Genomic DNA, 16,765 nt, shown 5'->3' with positions numbered 1-16,765 from the left:
CAGCAGGAAAAAAATCAGCTCTTGACTCTAAGGAGGCAAGCAAATAAATAGGTGACTTCAGCAGCTCGCGCTTCGGTGCTTCCAGCAGGATCGAAGCCCATTTCAGGGCACGGACTGGCTTTCTGTCTACGAGGAATCCCAGAGGGAGGGAGGCCCAGGTTGTGTGTGTGCAGCGCCTTCCCTGTCCAGCCCTGCGCAGGGTCTGCAAATACGGGGTCTGTTCCCACCGCTGCGCGCAGAGAGCAAGGCCCCAGATGGCAGAGGCTCCTCTCCCGTGTCCTACCACCGCCCTTCTCCTGGTGCTGCCTCTCCGTGCTGTTACACAGCCCGGGCTCTATGTAGGGCAGGTCTCCCTTCGGAGGTGCCATTCACCAAATCCCACCCAACGGAGATTGCATCTGAGCTTGGTTTTATCTTTGAAAATCATCCTGATGCAGATTCCTCTCTGCCTGCTGGTTAACCCACGTCATGCCGGCATTCTCCAGGCACCTCTCCAATTCTCCTGATGATGCGAAAACTTTTAGCAAAACACAGATCCTTCCTGGTTCACGGTGTGCTTATCAGTTATGACTTGTATGGCGTTACAGGACATAACTTGATGTCATATCGCAATCATTCCCCCGCTTTTATTCCTATCCTGAAGTGTTTAATGGTCCGATTAAGAAACCATGATTTTATTTTGGGTCCTATCAATCATTAAGAAGAAAGTATTGTTTCATTGCTCCTCATCCCCACCCTCACAAGAACAAAGCAGCTCCGTTTATCAAATAAAATCAGAAATAACAGGAGGCCGACATCCAGTATATCCATAAACCTCTCGAAAGAAAATAATCATGCTTACCCGCAGGTTTGAAGCTGATCTGACACGAGATTTGCCGGTTTCCTTTAGCAAGGGAGAATTGTCAAAAGATGAAGGGAAGTGCTGCTTTTAAGGAGCACTAGTAACCAGCAGCATGAAGTACGTCCCGACACCTGCTAAATCCACTTCCTTCCACTTGTGACCTTTGAATTAAATCTGGATTATTATTATTTTTTTAAACAGAGAAGTTTTAAAAAATGCTTTATTCTGGACCTTGCGAAATCCACTTCCTTCCGCTTGTGACCTTTGAATTAAATCTGGATTTTTTTATTTTTTTTTAATAGAGAAGTTTTAAAAAATACTGTATGCTGGACCTTGCTAATGGGCCTCCCTGAATCAATAAATAAATGCTCTGAGAGTTTTGTGTAAATCGTGGAAAAGCACCAGACTTTTAACTGCAGCTATAAGGAGCTCTGGCCTCAGACGCCAACCCTATTGAAAGCCCGTGTTGTTAAATGGATAATGCAGTTGACTGCAGCAAGACCATTATACATGAGCCCCCAAATCACAGTCCTTTACCCGTAATTGTTGCTGCAACTGTCTTTGCTACCCATTAAAGGAGCACACCCTGGCATTTGGAGAAATGGAGTTGTCCTTTCAGACACGGTTTGGTCAGGAAATGAAATGCCAAGACAGCTCTGGCTTTAGTGAGTAGGCAAGAGGAGAAAGAGTCCAAAAAAAATTTAAAAATTATAACTACAAAGAAAAGGGGCAGGGATCCAGACCTAACTTGCCACCGAAACAAGAGTTGCATCTGTCCCCTCTACGGCGTCCCAATGCACGGGGTACACACAAATCTGTGTAGGTCCATTAATAGATCAGACCTCACATTGCAAGGTAAATGTTTCTAATTTGGGTGATATTCCTTGTTTCTCTTCCCCCCCCCACTCGCTCAGCAGGCCTAAGCCGGTGCTGCCCTCTCCTGGTCCTACTGGGACAGGGCAGGCATGACGAGGAAGAGGAGGGGGGTTGAATTGGGACAGTGTCAGCTCCACTCAGCATCACCGCTCCGGTTGCCATGGGAACGGGAAAAGGGGGCTGCTGCAAAGGCTTTTGGGAAGGATGCGACTGCAGAGGTGCAGCTCAATGTCTCGTTGCCTTTCAGGAGGATGGGGAGGATGCCGGGAGTGAGAATGGCAGATGAGGAGCGGAGGGAGTGTGGGCATCACAAGTTCTCACCCACCTCCCAGCCCCGGCCACAGCGAGGTGCTAGGCAGGGGAAGGAGCGAGTGCCAAAAGTTAGAGAGGCCAAAAGACCCATGAGATCCCAGTCCCCTGCTGCCTGGACAGGTTGGGTCCCCGCAGTAGATGTGCTAGGGCTTTGTCCAGTCTGATTTCGAACGCCGCTAGCTTGGAGTGCAGCAAACTGGGAAAGCCTCTAGGTAGGAGGGATGCACCAGTTGGTCTCCCACTAACCCTTCCCCCTCTCCCCAGCAGAGAGCCCCAGGAGAGGCAGCGGGACTGTCACGTGGCCAGAGTGATGGTGCGGACATTAATAACGCTATTTATATTGCTACAACCTAGGCTTACCAGGGACATAATTAGCAACCCCATTAATTCCACCTAGGCTTAGGCTTCCTAATTAGCTTGCTTCAGACTTCTTTCAGAGCAATATTTCTACTATTAAGCATCTGTAGCAGCGTAAACCCATGTGCTCCACTATCAGGGCTCACTTCAAAAATAATTAAGTGCCTTGGAGATGACTCGTACAGTACAACAAAGCAGAGGGGAGAGAGGGAAACAATTCCACTGCAGTGCTAGCCAATAGCCAGTGTAGAAATGCAGTCCTCCGCAAAGTGGGAATTGGGTATTTTTTTTTTTTTTAAAGCATTGGTTCTTTGGACAGAAATTTGGCTTTTGCGCAGATTTTTGTTCTTGTACTAGGCAGCCTCGTAAAAATGTCCCATTACAGAGAGAGATCACCTGCCAGCGCCAAAATGCCACTTGGTTCAAGGTGATTTATTTGGGGTTTTTTTTTCACCCGGCGGCGTTGCTGAGTGTTGCCTGGCTTAGGGCTCAGATCTTGCTCCGGCACAAGCCTGAACGCACGTGGCAAACCTGGGGGGCACAAAACCTTACGGATCTGCTCCGTTAAGTCTTGCCCCCGAATCCCTCGCCCCGAATTGGGGTTACTAGAAATAACAGCAACCCATTCTGGGGCCTGATTAGTATTCGCTTTGCATCCAGATGGAGGAGGGGCATGTATCCCGGCATGCACCTGGACCAAAATTGCAGACCATTGCTAGTGCTGCAGTGGCCATCTGGTTAGAAAACAACAGGCCAAACAGTTTAAGCATAACGTCATATATTCTACCATAGGGGGAGGGGAGAATGCAGAAATGCCGGCAAGAAAGAAGAGGGGGGAAAATGGCTTGTGTTGTAGGACATGCTCTGCAGGGGAGCTCTAAAAGGTGCAGCACATCCCCACTGCAGTGGCTCTGTGCAGAGAATACGGTTATGCATTGCAACCTCCAAATCCCTTGTAAGGTGAACGCGACCCGCGCAGCCACAAGGCTTACAGTTTTGTCTCATTCCAGCACCGAGATTTTTTTATTACGGGAAATGCTTACGGCTCCCATCACTCATTGATGGCACAGAGAAACATTAAGGTTTGCAAGGATTTCCCCCTCATAAATTAGTATCTTCCAGCTGTTTCATTCGACATAAAATCTCTTACATTTCTTCACTTATTGCTCGACATAAACAAACATGAGAGCGACTCGTTCTAAATAAAGTTATTGGGTCTATGTAAATTAATATATCATATTCTCTCCTGAAATATAGTTATTTGTCTCTAGAGAAATCATGTTAAAGCCTGACATAGTATAACCCTATTCATTTGCATATGCAGATATGTCTAATTATTCAACTTGCAATTAAAGGCTTGTGTGTCAGCAAATGAGACTAATTAGATACATTTATCTATGATAATCAGCTTTATTACAAACAAAATAGATTCCCCTTCAGTTCACAGGGAAGTGATGTATATTGGCTCGATGGAGCAGGTCAGAAGAGCTCATGGACATGGGATGAAACTGGAAATTGGTAACTGAAACTTCAGTCTGAGCCAGACAAGCAGAAGGGAGCAGGACCTACCGTCTCCCTGTTTGTGTTTGTGCTAGAAGCGGAAAAGGTGGGAGTTTTTGTCATCTTCTGCTTTTGGAAATGGAGTGGAAATCCTACCTACGATTCCCATAGGTTGGGATAGGTATAGAATAGCCATAGGCATAACCGTGTCCCTTCATTTATGATAACTGTAAGATAATTGTATTATGGACACAGATATGGATCTGAAAGAGAACTCTATTATGGACGCAGATATATCTGAAAACATAGCAGCCTCCAGCCCAGAGGCACGCAGCACCACCCAGATCAAAGGCCTGGGTGAAGCAGTCCTGAACTTTGCTGCCTGTTTCATAGTTTCTAGGGTCGGAAGGGACCTGAACAGATCATCAAGTCCGACCCCCTGCCCTGGGCAGGAATGAGTGCTGGGATCATAATACCCCAGCCAAATATCTATCCAACCTCCTCTTGAAGACCCCTGGTTTGTGAAGAATTGCACATCAGTAAAGACAGGCAGGGAAGATGAGAGAAACGGGTGCCACTGATGCACTAGACCTAGCAATGGTAGCGTGGCCTGGAGCAAAGATTTCTACGTGGAGTTTCAGCTGAAAACAGATGCTTCAGTCCCAAAGAAGGATCCCCAAAAGATACAGAAAATACCCTCTACAGCAGTATTGTTTGGGGACCCAGGGGAACAAACTGCTGCTGAGGTGCATGGATCTCAGTTTAAGAGGCTGGCAAGCAATTTTTTTGTTGGTAGTGGTGGACTGTCGCAGGATGAAGTCCATCAGGATTTTATTAAAAAAGAATTAAAGTTAGTTTCTTTTTTCTTCTTTAGATTCGCAGGTAAAGTGCGTAGACTAGGATGGCATTTGCTTCATGGAGGCGGAGGGGTTGTTTTACTACTGCAGGTGCTGGACTGCAGCTTACCCAGGACCACCCCAAGAGGTTGTGGCTGCAGAAGAGGGTCTAGTGAATAATTTCTTTGGAAGATTTGGGGTCCTCGGGGAGTTTATGTACAGCTCAAGGGAAAAGCTGTAGATCCAGAGTGTTTCGGCAGGTGTGTTCAGTTCCTGGGGATCCACAGCACCTGTTGCAGCCCAGCACACTCTCACTTGCATGGGTTGGTGGAAAGGGGCCTATTGGAAAGCATTACAACCCGATTCATTTCCAAAGGGTGGCAAAATAGATGGGTTGGTGGTGTTAGCTCAGGGCTTAGGATTCAGTTCCCTCCTCTGCCACAGCCTTCCTGTTTCCTCTTGGGCAAGTCACCTAGGCCCTGATTCTCACTGGTGTTTCAGTGCTAATTCTCTTTGAAATCAATGGGAGCTGTGCACCTGAATACCTTTGAGGATTTGAGCTTTAGCTTCTCACTTCCTCCTCGGTAGGAGGGCAACAGTAGCACTACCCTACCTCATATGGATGCTGCTACAGAGGCTCATGTATTCACATAAATAGGTTCAAGGTTGTTAGAAATTTGGGCACTGGTTACAAATATTACAGGATTCTCTAAAAGAGGCAGCATCGTGTGGGTTTCCTCTGGGCAACAGGTATAAAATCAGAGCATACCCAGCATACACATAAATTGTATTTATTTCATTTGCTTCATGGGGGCTGAGGGGTTGTTTTAATACTGCAGGTTCTGGATGCAAAGACCCTAGACATTTCAGAAACCGTTGAGCCTCCACTTTATTCAGTAATGAGCGGAAATGCCACAGCACTGTTTGGTATCAGTCACAGCACAGCCATATGTTTAGCACTCATGCAAAACTTAATGATAAATTTGTTCAGGAACTATTGCACAAGGTAAGTTTGTAAGGTACTTATGCAGTTTTAATAAGTCTGATGTTTTAGGGGGAAAAAAGTTGGTGCTTTATTAAAAAAAGCAATTACATTTTGCAGACACAGATTTGTGCTTTCACGGTATTCAGATAGCCAGGGTGACTGGGTCCTAGGAAGGCAGAAGAAAAGCAATTCATCCTTTTTCATGTCACAGTGTGCAAGAGGAACAATTCATAGGGGAAATGCACATTTTTGATGCAGCTATACATCAGTAGAGACACTTAAATGGTGTGGTTTCCTTGAAATCCATGAAAAGTCTCTGGATCCAAGGGCATCTGCACAGAAGCCAATAGACACAGTGGAGACAGTGAGGACTGAATGGACATTGAGACAGAGCTAATGTCTTACGTAAAGAGATCGCTCCCTCCAGTCAAGCTTGAGATACACCAAGTATGTCTTATAGGGAACCAGGTGTTTTCAAAGCTACTTTCTTTGTTGTACCAGTTCTGTAGGAGCTTTCTTAAAGGTTTGTCAGTGAGAGACTTTTCATGAGCCCTTGATTCACCTTAAAATGTAAAGGATGGCTGAAAAGCTCGTTCAAAGACCTGTTGTTTTCACTGAAAACGCTGCGTGGATCTCCACATGCTCATAAGCCCTCTCTATCATATATCCTTACTGTGCTGGCACTTCAGAGTAGTCCTCGCATGTACCCACTCCAGGTACTTCTATAGCCCTCATCACTACACCGCCTATGCACCTATTTCCTGTAATCTTTTTATATTATTCATAATTGCAGCTACCTCAAAATCAGATGAATAACTTCACAGCAATAAATTAAGGCAACAATTTCAGAATCAAGCTTTGAAACAGCGCCTATGAATCTGTGCTTCCTGGAATATAATTTTCAAGATAAATTTTGCATGCAAGTAAACTCCCTGGTAGGTCTCTTGAAGGCAGAGGTGGAGGAAACTTTTTTGGACAAGAAGTTTATTTTCCAAAAGGTACCGTTTGTGTCAACTGAAGATAGTGTAGGATTCAGGCTGAATTTGATGGGTTGTTCTGCAGGGGGGTAAAAAAGACAGGAGAAAAAGTTGATGATATTTAGAAACAGCAAGCTTTATTTTTCACTTTGAAACATTTCAAGACTGAACTTGCCTAAATTTAATTAAATAGAAAAGAAAAGAAAGCATTAAAAAGGAAAAGGAAACCATGCTATATAATTGACATGAAATTAATATTGCATGTATATGTGCATTTTGTCAAGTGAATAGAAGACCTTTTCATTTCTGGTCCACATAATATATACAGATTAGATAGATAGATAGATAGATAGATAGTATATTTGATCTCTTTAGAAAATTGAAAACCAGTCATTCACAGTACTCGCTATGAAAGCCTGAGTTTTGCTAGATGCAGAGATGTTTTAGGGTGAAAAAAATGCAGATGCAAAACGGTGGGAGCAGTTACACAACAGACCTGCTAAAGAAACCTGGCTCCAGAGGGTTAGATTTTCACAAGAGCTCGGCTGCAATTTAGGGACCCAAATAAAGGCTGAATTTTCCAAAGGACTCAAACCCCAGCAGCACCCATTGTGACTCCTGGCTGGATTTGCAAGAGCTTTTTTGAAAGTCTGGGTGCCCAGGAGCAGGACATACCTTTGTGTTCGGTGTTTGTGCATCGCCCGCTACAGGGTCTCGGTCCATTACAGAGGCTTCTGCGTGCTCTCACAATAAAAATAATAGCAGTATTTAATATCTGTCCATCTTTTGCACACAGGCTGTCAGTCACAACTATCAGGCCAAATCCGATGATCTTTATCCAAGCAAGACTCCTGTTGCTCTGTGCGTAAGGCATCTGATTAAGCCACGGTGTGGCCAAATCATTTTTAGCATCTTGGAATAAGGAGCCCTAACAGAAGTAAATAAGCATGATATAACCTTCCATAAAAGCATAACCAAATAATAACAGGGCAATGAAGTTAAATGAAACTGTTTCAATAACGTGAGAGGGCTGATTTCAATCAACAAAAGCTGGGAAATTCAAACTCTTTAGAGCCTGCCTTTCATTTTAGCTCGCTCTGCTACTGTAATCCTTTTTCACAAAGCCACGAGTTAAAGGCATAGTGGCAGACTCATAATGTGTCTGAAATGTACTTTTTGTGTTTAATATTCACTGAAATGGTTGACATTGCCGGGTCCAGTTATTGAGAGGAATAATAGTTTTCAGTTTCATTGAAGCGTATGATATAATTCCATTATCTTTTTTGATAAAATAATCTGGAGGAAGCAGTAGAGCAAAATGGGAGGAAAGGTGATTCTATAGACTCTGTTAATTATGCATCCATCATATAACATAGCAATAATAGCATAATAATTTTTCATTAAACAGGGCATGTGACTATTTGCAATCTCCTGCTCTCAAATAAGAAAGGGCTTTAAAAACTCTACTCACTCTACTTCAGTGATGCTAACTAATTTTAGGGTAATTAACACTAAATTGTAGTGTCTGCTAACAGGAGCCATGACAATTCTCTAATTCAGAATCGATTTGTACATGGACTGCACAAATTCAGAGTCTTTGGTGTCATTGATTTCACACGTTTACGTTAAATATACACAACACGCAAACATCCAAAGCACAAGGACCAGATTACTAATTAACAACAAGTAACATTAAATCTCATTTTTGCACATGCAGATCAGGGAAAGGCTCATTTATGCATCTCTCTGTGTGCACGGAAGCCGAGTGCAGGCTTGCAAACACAGGGCCTTACCATGCAGCTCTCACTCATGCGGGAAATTCAGGCCCCTAGGATGTGAAGCTTTGTGAATAATTGCAGGTGTGTCTTTCCATATATTCATGGGCTCAAGAACTGAGTTTTGGATCTGCACCCTTTTAAATGTCGTGGCAAGACTGCCTTTAAGTCCCAGAATCTGGACCCACGCTAGGATGTTGTTACCAGATGCCTCTATGTAGCCCAGCTCTGATTCAAATTCAATGACAAAATAATAATCTCAGAGGAACAGTTGCTGTTTGCTATTTTAGAGCAATATAGAAGAAATTACACAAGTGATGTCATTCTGCTCCCCCCGAAGTTGGTAGGAGCTTAGTTACTGATCTGGATGGATGGCAGCAGGATCAGACTGGAATTGAACTAACATTTGGGATTTCCAGCATTTGGGGAAGATATCTCATAAGAGCAGCACTAGATTGACTACTGTCATAGACTCTGAATCGTCCCCCCTTCCACCGTGATTTGACTTAAAAGTAAAGCCTTAGCCTAACCATCAGACATCGAGACTTTGACATTAAGACGGCAAAGCGGCAAGGCTCTGAGAATCGCAGGGCAATGCTGCTGGCTGAACAGAGAGATGGCATTTCCTTGGTCTGTCTTTCTGTGCAGTATTCCAGCAAAGGGAGTTATCAGCTTTAAAGTCAAGCAAACTGCACGAGGCACCTCTGAGACACCTGAACGGCTTCGCTGCCTTGCTTCTTACCCATGCATTTTCCTTGCGAAGCCTCGTTCAAGACCTAATCTGTCCACCCTCTATGGGGAAAGTCCAGCCCCAAATAGAGAGTTTCTCCCTGCTCAGAGCTTTGACCCAGGCCTGTCCTGCTAAACCCAGGATGGCAAGGCCTCAAACTCTTTAAGAGGCATCATTAAAGGGAAAAAAATCGGTGCCACGTTGAAGCAAACATGGATAATTTGATAAAAGACACAAGGGGAAGAAAAAGAGCTGCTGCTGCTTTAAATTAAAATGCTGTATCAGCCAGTCCCACGAGACTTGATAGAAATCTAATTAGTCAGACAATCTGGTACCAAACGTCCTAATTTTCCCAATCCATGTGGGATTTGACTATTCTCTTATTCACTGCAGTTCTAAATTTCAACCTGAGCCTTTGTAACCTCTCTCTCCTCCTGCACAGACATGAGACTCAAGAGAAGGTGATCCCTATCAAAACCTAATTGTTTTTCATAAACCTTTAATTAATTAGACTCTGGCTCAGGAAAGATACTTAAAATATTAACAATTTGTTTAGAGCTGCGCACTGGATGAGGATCGCTGCCGTGTTGTACGCTCACAAATATCCAAATGTAATTACCACGAATGGGCACATTTTTTTGCGTGGAGCTGAGGCTTGAAGAGTCTGATTTAGTTGCACCAGAGCACACAGAAAGCAGGGCTAGAAATGTTATCCCACTGTAAACTCGCTCTGCTTGACCCCGACGCTGCAGCGGTCTGAGATCAGCATGCAGAGGTTCACATGGTACGTGTTGCGGTACCACCGGTACGTACCGTTACGGATACAAGGGCTTGCTAAAGTCCTGCTTCTTCTTGTTGTAAGAGATCTGAATCAGACTTATTCCATAATTGTGATCTAACATGGGAATTGCCTTTTGTTGAAGCATTTTTAATGAGGGTGGTAAAAATAAAGCAGGGGGGAGGCTTGAAAAAAGGCAGAAAACCCCATAGGAAGTTTGCTATCTAGAGCACGCCTACAGTCAGCAGATTGTTGATGCAATTGGGCTCTGTCCTAGGAGACACTGAGCATATCCTGTGAGGTACCGAAGGCCCATGAATCCCCACTGACATCAGCAGGAGCAGAGGATGCTCAGCTTGCACAGGGTTTAGCACAGAGGGAGTAACGGATTTTGTTGCATTTTGCGTCTTGTCACGTCAAAGCTTTCTATCCAAGTCTCACCATCCCCAGTTTAGTGACACAACGGCTTTTGAGGCCCACACCAGCTAAAGGCTGCCCAGTTTTGTCAATGCAGGTGGAAAGCATTTAAATTTGCAAATTAGTGGCATGCGAGCCCATGAAAGGCCCCTGCACAGTCTTGCTTATTGCGTCCACTTAGACGTTAAACATACAGACTCTTGGATTGCCCCCGCACCTGTGCATCCCTTGGGAGGGACAAGCTATATTACGAAACAGTTCAAAGACATGCTACGGCACCATGTCTGCACACAGACCTGCTCGAAAGAGAGCCTAAGAAGTACATCGTAACTCTAGTGGCAGTGGCAAAAGTTGGGGGTGTCCTGCATCTGGCTGATTTGAGCCACAGAGATGGGTGATTCAGATTGCTTAGCTTTTTTTAACAACCAGATCAGAAGGACCCTTGAAAGATAAAACAGGGCTAAAGGTGGTATTTCCAGCAGACCTTTGCATCAGTGGAGGTGGAGTTCACCGTCTCAGACAAAGTCCTTACCACGTAGAACACAGATCTTTTGTAGCCTGGAAGGTAGCTGCTAATTAGCTTTATATTTGATGAAGAAAAGGCTCAGGCATCTGTTGTTCTTAAGCCTTTTAACAAGCCCTGCGCTGTTTATGGCAAATTTTAAAGCACGTCAGATCTTGAGCACGGTGAAACTCAGAGAGGTGTGCTGTTTCCTTTCTGCACCTGATGTCCATCGTTGTGAACCAGCTCGAGGTGCACAGACCAAGGTCTCCCTCCCAGCCTCTTTCCATCTGGCAGGGCTCACACAAGCACACCTCTGCTCACTTCTTCTCTTTGTTCGCTTCAGAAGCTGCAAGTTTAAGGGGCAGCCAAGGCCTGCCCTAATGCTTCAGCTGACACCTTGCATCCTGCTCATCTCATCCCCCGAGAACGATTCATCTAAGGGATGGTCCTGACAGGTGCTGTGTTTCTCTGCTCTCCTTGGGCAGGATGCTGCTCCTCTGTTCCTGATGGAATAGTGAGAGAGGAGGCAGGTTAGATATACACCTTTGCAGGCTGATTAAATAAGATCCATACTGGGTGCATCTACACGTGCATTTACTGTGCAATAACTTACTACGCAGTAAGCAGGTTTTAGGCCGGCATCTACACACGCAGCCATTAAAAGCACAGTACTGCTGTGTGTGGACTGACTTGGGACTAAAGTTAACCCCAACACATATAGTGTTACTGTGCAGTAAGGCGTCTACACATGCGTTACTGCTCAGTAACTAAACGGGCGTAAATTTGATACCTGTATGATGCAGATATTAAATGTACACCCAAGTCGGCATAAGTCACCATAGTTACAGTGCAGTACATGCATGCCCATACTGTGCAGTCACTTTCGGTTACTGTGCAGTAACCTAAATTACTGTGCAGTAAATGTGCATGTGTAGATATGCCCATTAGAGAGAGCACTTATGGAATAAGACCATTGAAAAAACTGATGGGGCTACTTGAAAAGGAAAGGATTTCTGAGCATGAGGGAGGACGGCAACAGACGGGTGTATCAGAGCCAGCGGTGCTGAGACACCTGGGCTTCAGTCAGCGGTAGGCAGTTACACCTGTTAAACTACACCTGCCTCTCCAGCAGGTTTGAACAGAAAAGCCACTAGGAACATGATCCTTCCAAGCTCTGTGTGTCCCTAGAAAGATGCTGAGCTCCCTCCGTTCCCACTGAAGTCACTCGTGTCAGCTCTACAGTATATCCTAAAAGCACACTCATGCCATGCTTAGCGCTCTCTTATTAGTATGGTGCAGTAAACCAGGGGATGCCCAAAATGTTTTTACCTTCAGGTTTAGCCACATGGACTGGCTGCAGCTGATTCCTGTTTTTAGTGCTTGAGTCTACCCTACTGAAATAAAAAGGGAAGAGGATCCAGTGGTTAGGGCACTAGCTTAGGACTTGGAAGCTTGGCTTCAAGTCCATGCTCTGCTACAGGCTTCCTGCATGGCCTTGGCCTGGGCCCTTAGTTTCTTTGCACCTCTCTTTTAGTGTCCTAATTCACAGGCACAGCATGAAGTTAGATGGACTGGGTATGTATTGTTAGCAATGTGTGGTAACAGGCAGGGGGACGGGCGGGAGGAGATGGTGCATATAAATACTTAAGCTGGGGAGGTAGAAATGTTACCACTGACTTTCACAAGAGGAGGATCAGTACCTTAAACAGGAAAGATCAAAATAAAAACCTTCCAGCCTTTTTATCAAAAAGCAGCACCTACATTTTTTTTCCTTAATGCTTTCATTCTGTCTCATGAAATTCCCTTTGATTTGCCTTTCTCGCACAGAAACCCCCCCACATGCTTAATATTACCTGTCCCAGCTTACATTAATCAGAAAGCAGAGGTGCTACAACAACCACAGAGGAGGAGAATGGACAGACGGGGTAATTTACTGGTACACAGCCCCAGTTCAAGAGGTTGCAACCATCTGAAAATTACCTTTGCTTTCCAGTTCCCAAAGTTATTGGAAGTGTAAATCAGGAGGGGGATTCTGTTCCATGAATCATCTGTCAGAAGCAAAGCTTGTGGCAACAATCGTCTAGTGATTCATGCTTAAAAATGATAAATAAAGGAGGGGAAAATGATTAATTAATTGAGCACAATAATTAAAAACAGCGCCTGCAAAAACTCAACGTGTTCTTACAGCATTTAGCATCCTAAATGAAAGGGGTGAGAATGCCTCCGGGATTCTCCACCAGTTGGTAATTGGGCTGCTGTTAAGTGTTAATATAAGGGACAGCATCATCCAGCCGCACGTAATGTTATGTGTTTTCAAAAGACACAATGGCGACACTGTCAAAATACAGATCTCCAGCGTGCCAGCCAGAACCTGCATTTGCAAGTACAAGCAGGACTTTGCATGTGAAAATTGTGTGTATAATTAACAGATGGACCTATCGGGCTGCTTTGCATCTGCTAATGTAAGTCACTGCGGATCCATGGTTGTGCCTTCCGGCAGGTGCAACAGGAGTGGTGTTCCTGCATACTGTAAGTGCAGTGGGTGTGCAAGATGCACCGGAGTTCACCGTTTCAATTCTCCTGTGAGCAAGTGGGTTGCCTCAGCAGGAAAATGAACAAAAAGGAGCTGCAACAAGCCAGGTCTGCTCTCCGGGGGGGTTGCACTTAGCATGAGCAAGGTAATAAGGCAACATAAAGAGGACAGGAAGCCAGCGCTCTCAGCACGAGTGTGCAGCCCTCCCATTCCCAAGCTTTCTGTTTCCCAAAAGTTGTCCTCCCTTGAGCCCTCGCGAAAAGAAGGCAAGGAGGCCAAGATGAGATGACAAGAAATGCAAAACTCTACAAGTCTTGGTTCAGAGATCATACCTTTTATTAGACGAACTAAGACATCACCCAAAAAAATGATTGTTCTTTGCAAGCTTTGGGGCACACGTACCCTTCTTCAGGCTGAGGACAAATCCAGGATGGTAAAAAGCTGAGATGAATGCCTTGTTTTGTGAGGGACCAGCTATTTCCACCTACACCCTGTGAATGACATGGTATATGGTAGACAAGGTTCTTTGAGTAAATGTGATCTCTTTTATTAACCCCGCTAAATAGTTAGAAAAATTGTTCTTTGCAACCTTTTGAGCACAAACATCCTTCAGGTATAGGGAGAGTCTGGTGGTGTTTTGTGCTGTCCTGCATGCAAAATGCAGGTCTATGAAAATGCATATGTGTGGATCAGAGGCCATGGGAGACAATAGGTGTGAGACAGGTAGGTGCCAGGGAAAGGGGGAATGTTGACCTGGTGATATAATGTAGCTGGTAAAATGTAGAGAGGTTACCTGGGATTATCAGATGGCAGGCAGGTTATAATGTGCCATAAACCCAATCTTGGCCCAGAACCAAACCACGAGGTCCTGAGCTTAGAGAGATCCACAAGGTCCCCCCCAAGGGAGGCAGATGGCAGGGACAGGCATGTGTCTAGCTTTGGAGGAAGCCCCTCTTACAAGATACATCTGTGTCTTTTACCTCCCATATATATCAGGGGGGCTGCAGTGGCCTGGAGGACTCTAATGATGTGATTAGGACCTGAGTAGAGTCTAAAACCCATTGCTTTTAGAAGAGGAAGGCTAGTGCAACTTCCACCACCCAATGTTTCTATCCATAATGTTGCTGTATATGGCACTCGGTGTGGAGGTGGGATGGAGCAAAGGAGGCACAGGATAAAAGCAAAGTATGCTGTCCCATTTCAGCTCCCCTGTCCTGCACTCACCGAATGCACAGAGCACCTATCACCATTGCTAGGATCTACGTGTGCAAATGGGTGGCAGGTTGAATGGTGAACAGGGCCGACTTCCTTTTAACGTGCTGAATAAAAACACTGGCCAGTCTTGGTTCTACTTGTCCTCCAAGGTAATACACTCGGGATAAGATACCAGAATCAATGTGTCCCGCATGCCAAATGAACCCATTTGTATCCACTTGTTCCCCCCATAGATTCAATTAATAAAGGCAGCCAAAGAAATACAGAATGAATTTCCTTTCAGAAATCTCCCCCAAACTTGGTGACATTTGGAATCGCATAAGACAGCTGTGCTGCGAGATAAGTTAGATGATGTATTCAGAAATGGCTTGGTTCGGAAGGTTGCATCTTTCATAAGGGGCTGGCACAGAGATCTGCGTTGTGTTCTTCAAATGTGAAATAACTCTTCCTCCTGGTTTACATAGATTGATGAATATGTTTGAAAGATGGCCAGATTTCTATACAGTGCAAGCTTTTCTTCCCCTGATGCATGGAGCCGCGCTGCCAAACATCACAAACCTGACTAGCACTCTCTTATTTATGTTTGCCTGCTGCTAAGTACACAGCACCTTTGCTTGAGCCTATAATGACTTGCTGCGTAGAGGCATATACTGTTTTGTTACGGGATGAGTTGAACCTCGCTGAAACTGTTGGGCACAACATACACCTTCCATTCAAGATGATAAGAAGTTAAATGCCCCTTTGTTTTGTAATAGCCAAAACGACAGAGGCCTCTACCCAAAAGGGAGTCTCCTTACAGAAGCTATAGTCCCTTCTGTAAAGGGAAAAAGAATGGACTTTATGTCTCCAAAATGTGTCTTTTCCAGACCCAATTGTGATCGTCATGTCTCTGCTCTACGTTCTCCCCCATAACCCAATTGACTTCAGTAATACCTATGCCCTACTGTGCATAAACCAAGCCCATTGAATGCTTGCTGATATCAGAACAATGTGGCTAATTACAATCAAAAAGCCCGAGGCTGAATCGATTCATCCTTTGCAGGTTAGTCTAAATTGCATAGGTTAAACTAATAAGCAAGTGAACAGACATTCACTTTTGATTCCAGAAATGCAACCACATCCCTCCGATAGCCCAGGCCAGAAGCCGGGGGGCTGCACGCCTCCCTGCTGAGCTGGAGCAGACAGCTTGGGCCAAGGCTAGCCCGCCCACACTGTGAGACGGGGTTTGCAGGGGAGGTGCAAAGCATCCTGGGATGCTGGGGGACTCTGAGTTAACTTGAATCTGGAGAGGATCTGGGACAGAAGTTAAATAAACCAATTTAATCTAAATTCATTCAGTCTGATATTACATCCATTCAAGTTCATCTTAAACCGGTTTTGGCCATTTTGAAAGAGATTAAGTGCACTGAACTTCTGTTGTGTTACAGATTTGAACCAGTTTCCAATCACTTATACCAGTTTCTGAGTAATTTCTGCCTTTAGTCTGTAAATCTGGAGTCATTCCTTGAGTCTAATGTCACTGCACTGGATTTGCACTAGTGCAAAAGCTTGGCTGGGCATCTATATTTGTGCGCGCGCGCGTGCGTGTGTGTGTTTGCATTTATATTTCAAAGGTTGTTCTTTGTATAAACAAATTATTCTGAATAAGGAGTACCTGTAAAAATATTTTTCCTTCATGTGCTGCAGAGTTTCCCCACCTCCTTCTGTCTTGGAGTAACCCAAGCACAGAAGAGTACCTGTATGGACTTTCAATGGGAGTCTAGCAGAAACATAGGTTCCTACAGTCAATTCAGCCAGCAGCATCTCTGGCAGCAATGTAATACATATAATGCATAGATATAATATATGCATACATATAATATATAGTGTTTAGACTGTATGGTGCATATGTATCATGTTCAAGTTTTCTCTAATAATTGTGGGACCAACAGTGTTGGCAGCATCAGTTCTAAGTTGCTGCGTACTTGGGAATTAAACTGTTTAAAGGGGGAGGCACGTGTTTTGCATCTGCAACATGTAGACAAAGGCAGAGACACGGATGAAGCAGAGGCTGCCTTTTGAAAAATGAAACTGTAATTTCTCCAGGCCAAAGTAATCCCTTGTATAGCTCCACTGAAGTCAATGGTGT

This window comes from Alligator sinensis, unplaced genomic scaffold (assembly GCF_000455745.1).
Source record: "Alligator sinensis unplaced genomic scaffold, ASM45574v1 scaffold752_1, whole genome shotgun sequence".
NCBI lineage: Eukaryota > Metazoa > Chordata > Crocodylia > Alligatoridae > Alligator > Alligator sinensis.
The sequence above is the reverse complement of the archived record's forward strand: the minus strand, read 5'-3'. Positions refer to the sequence as shown.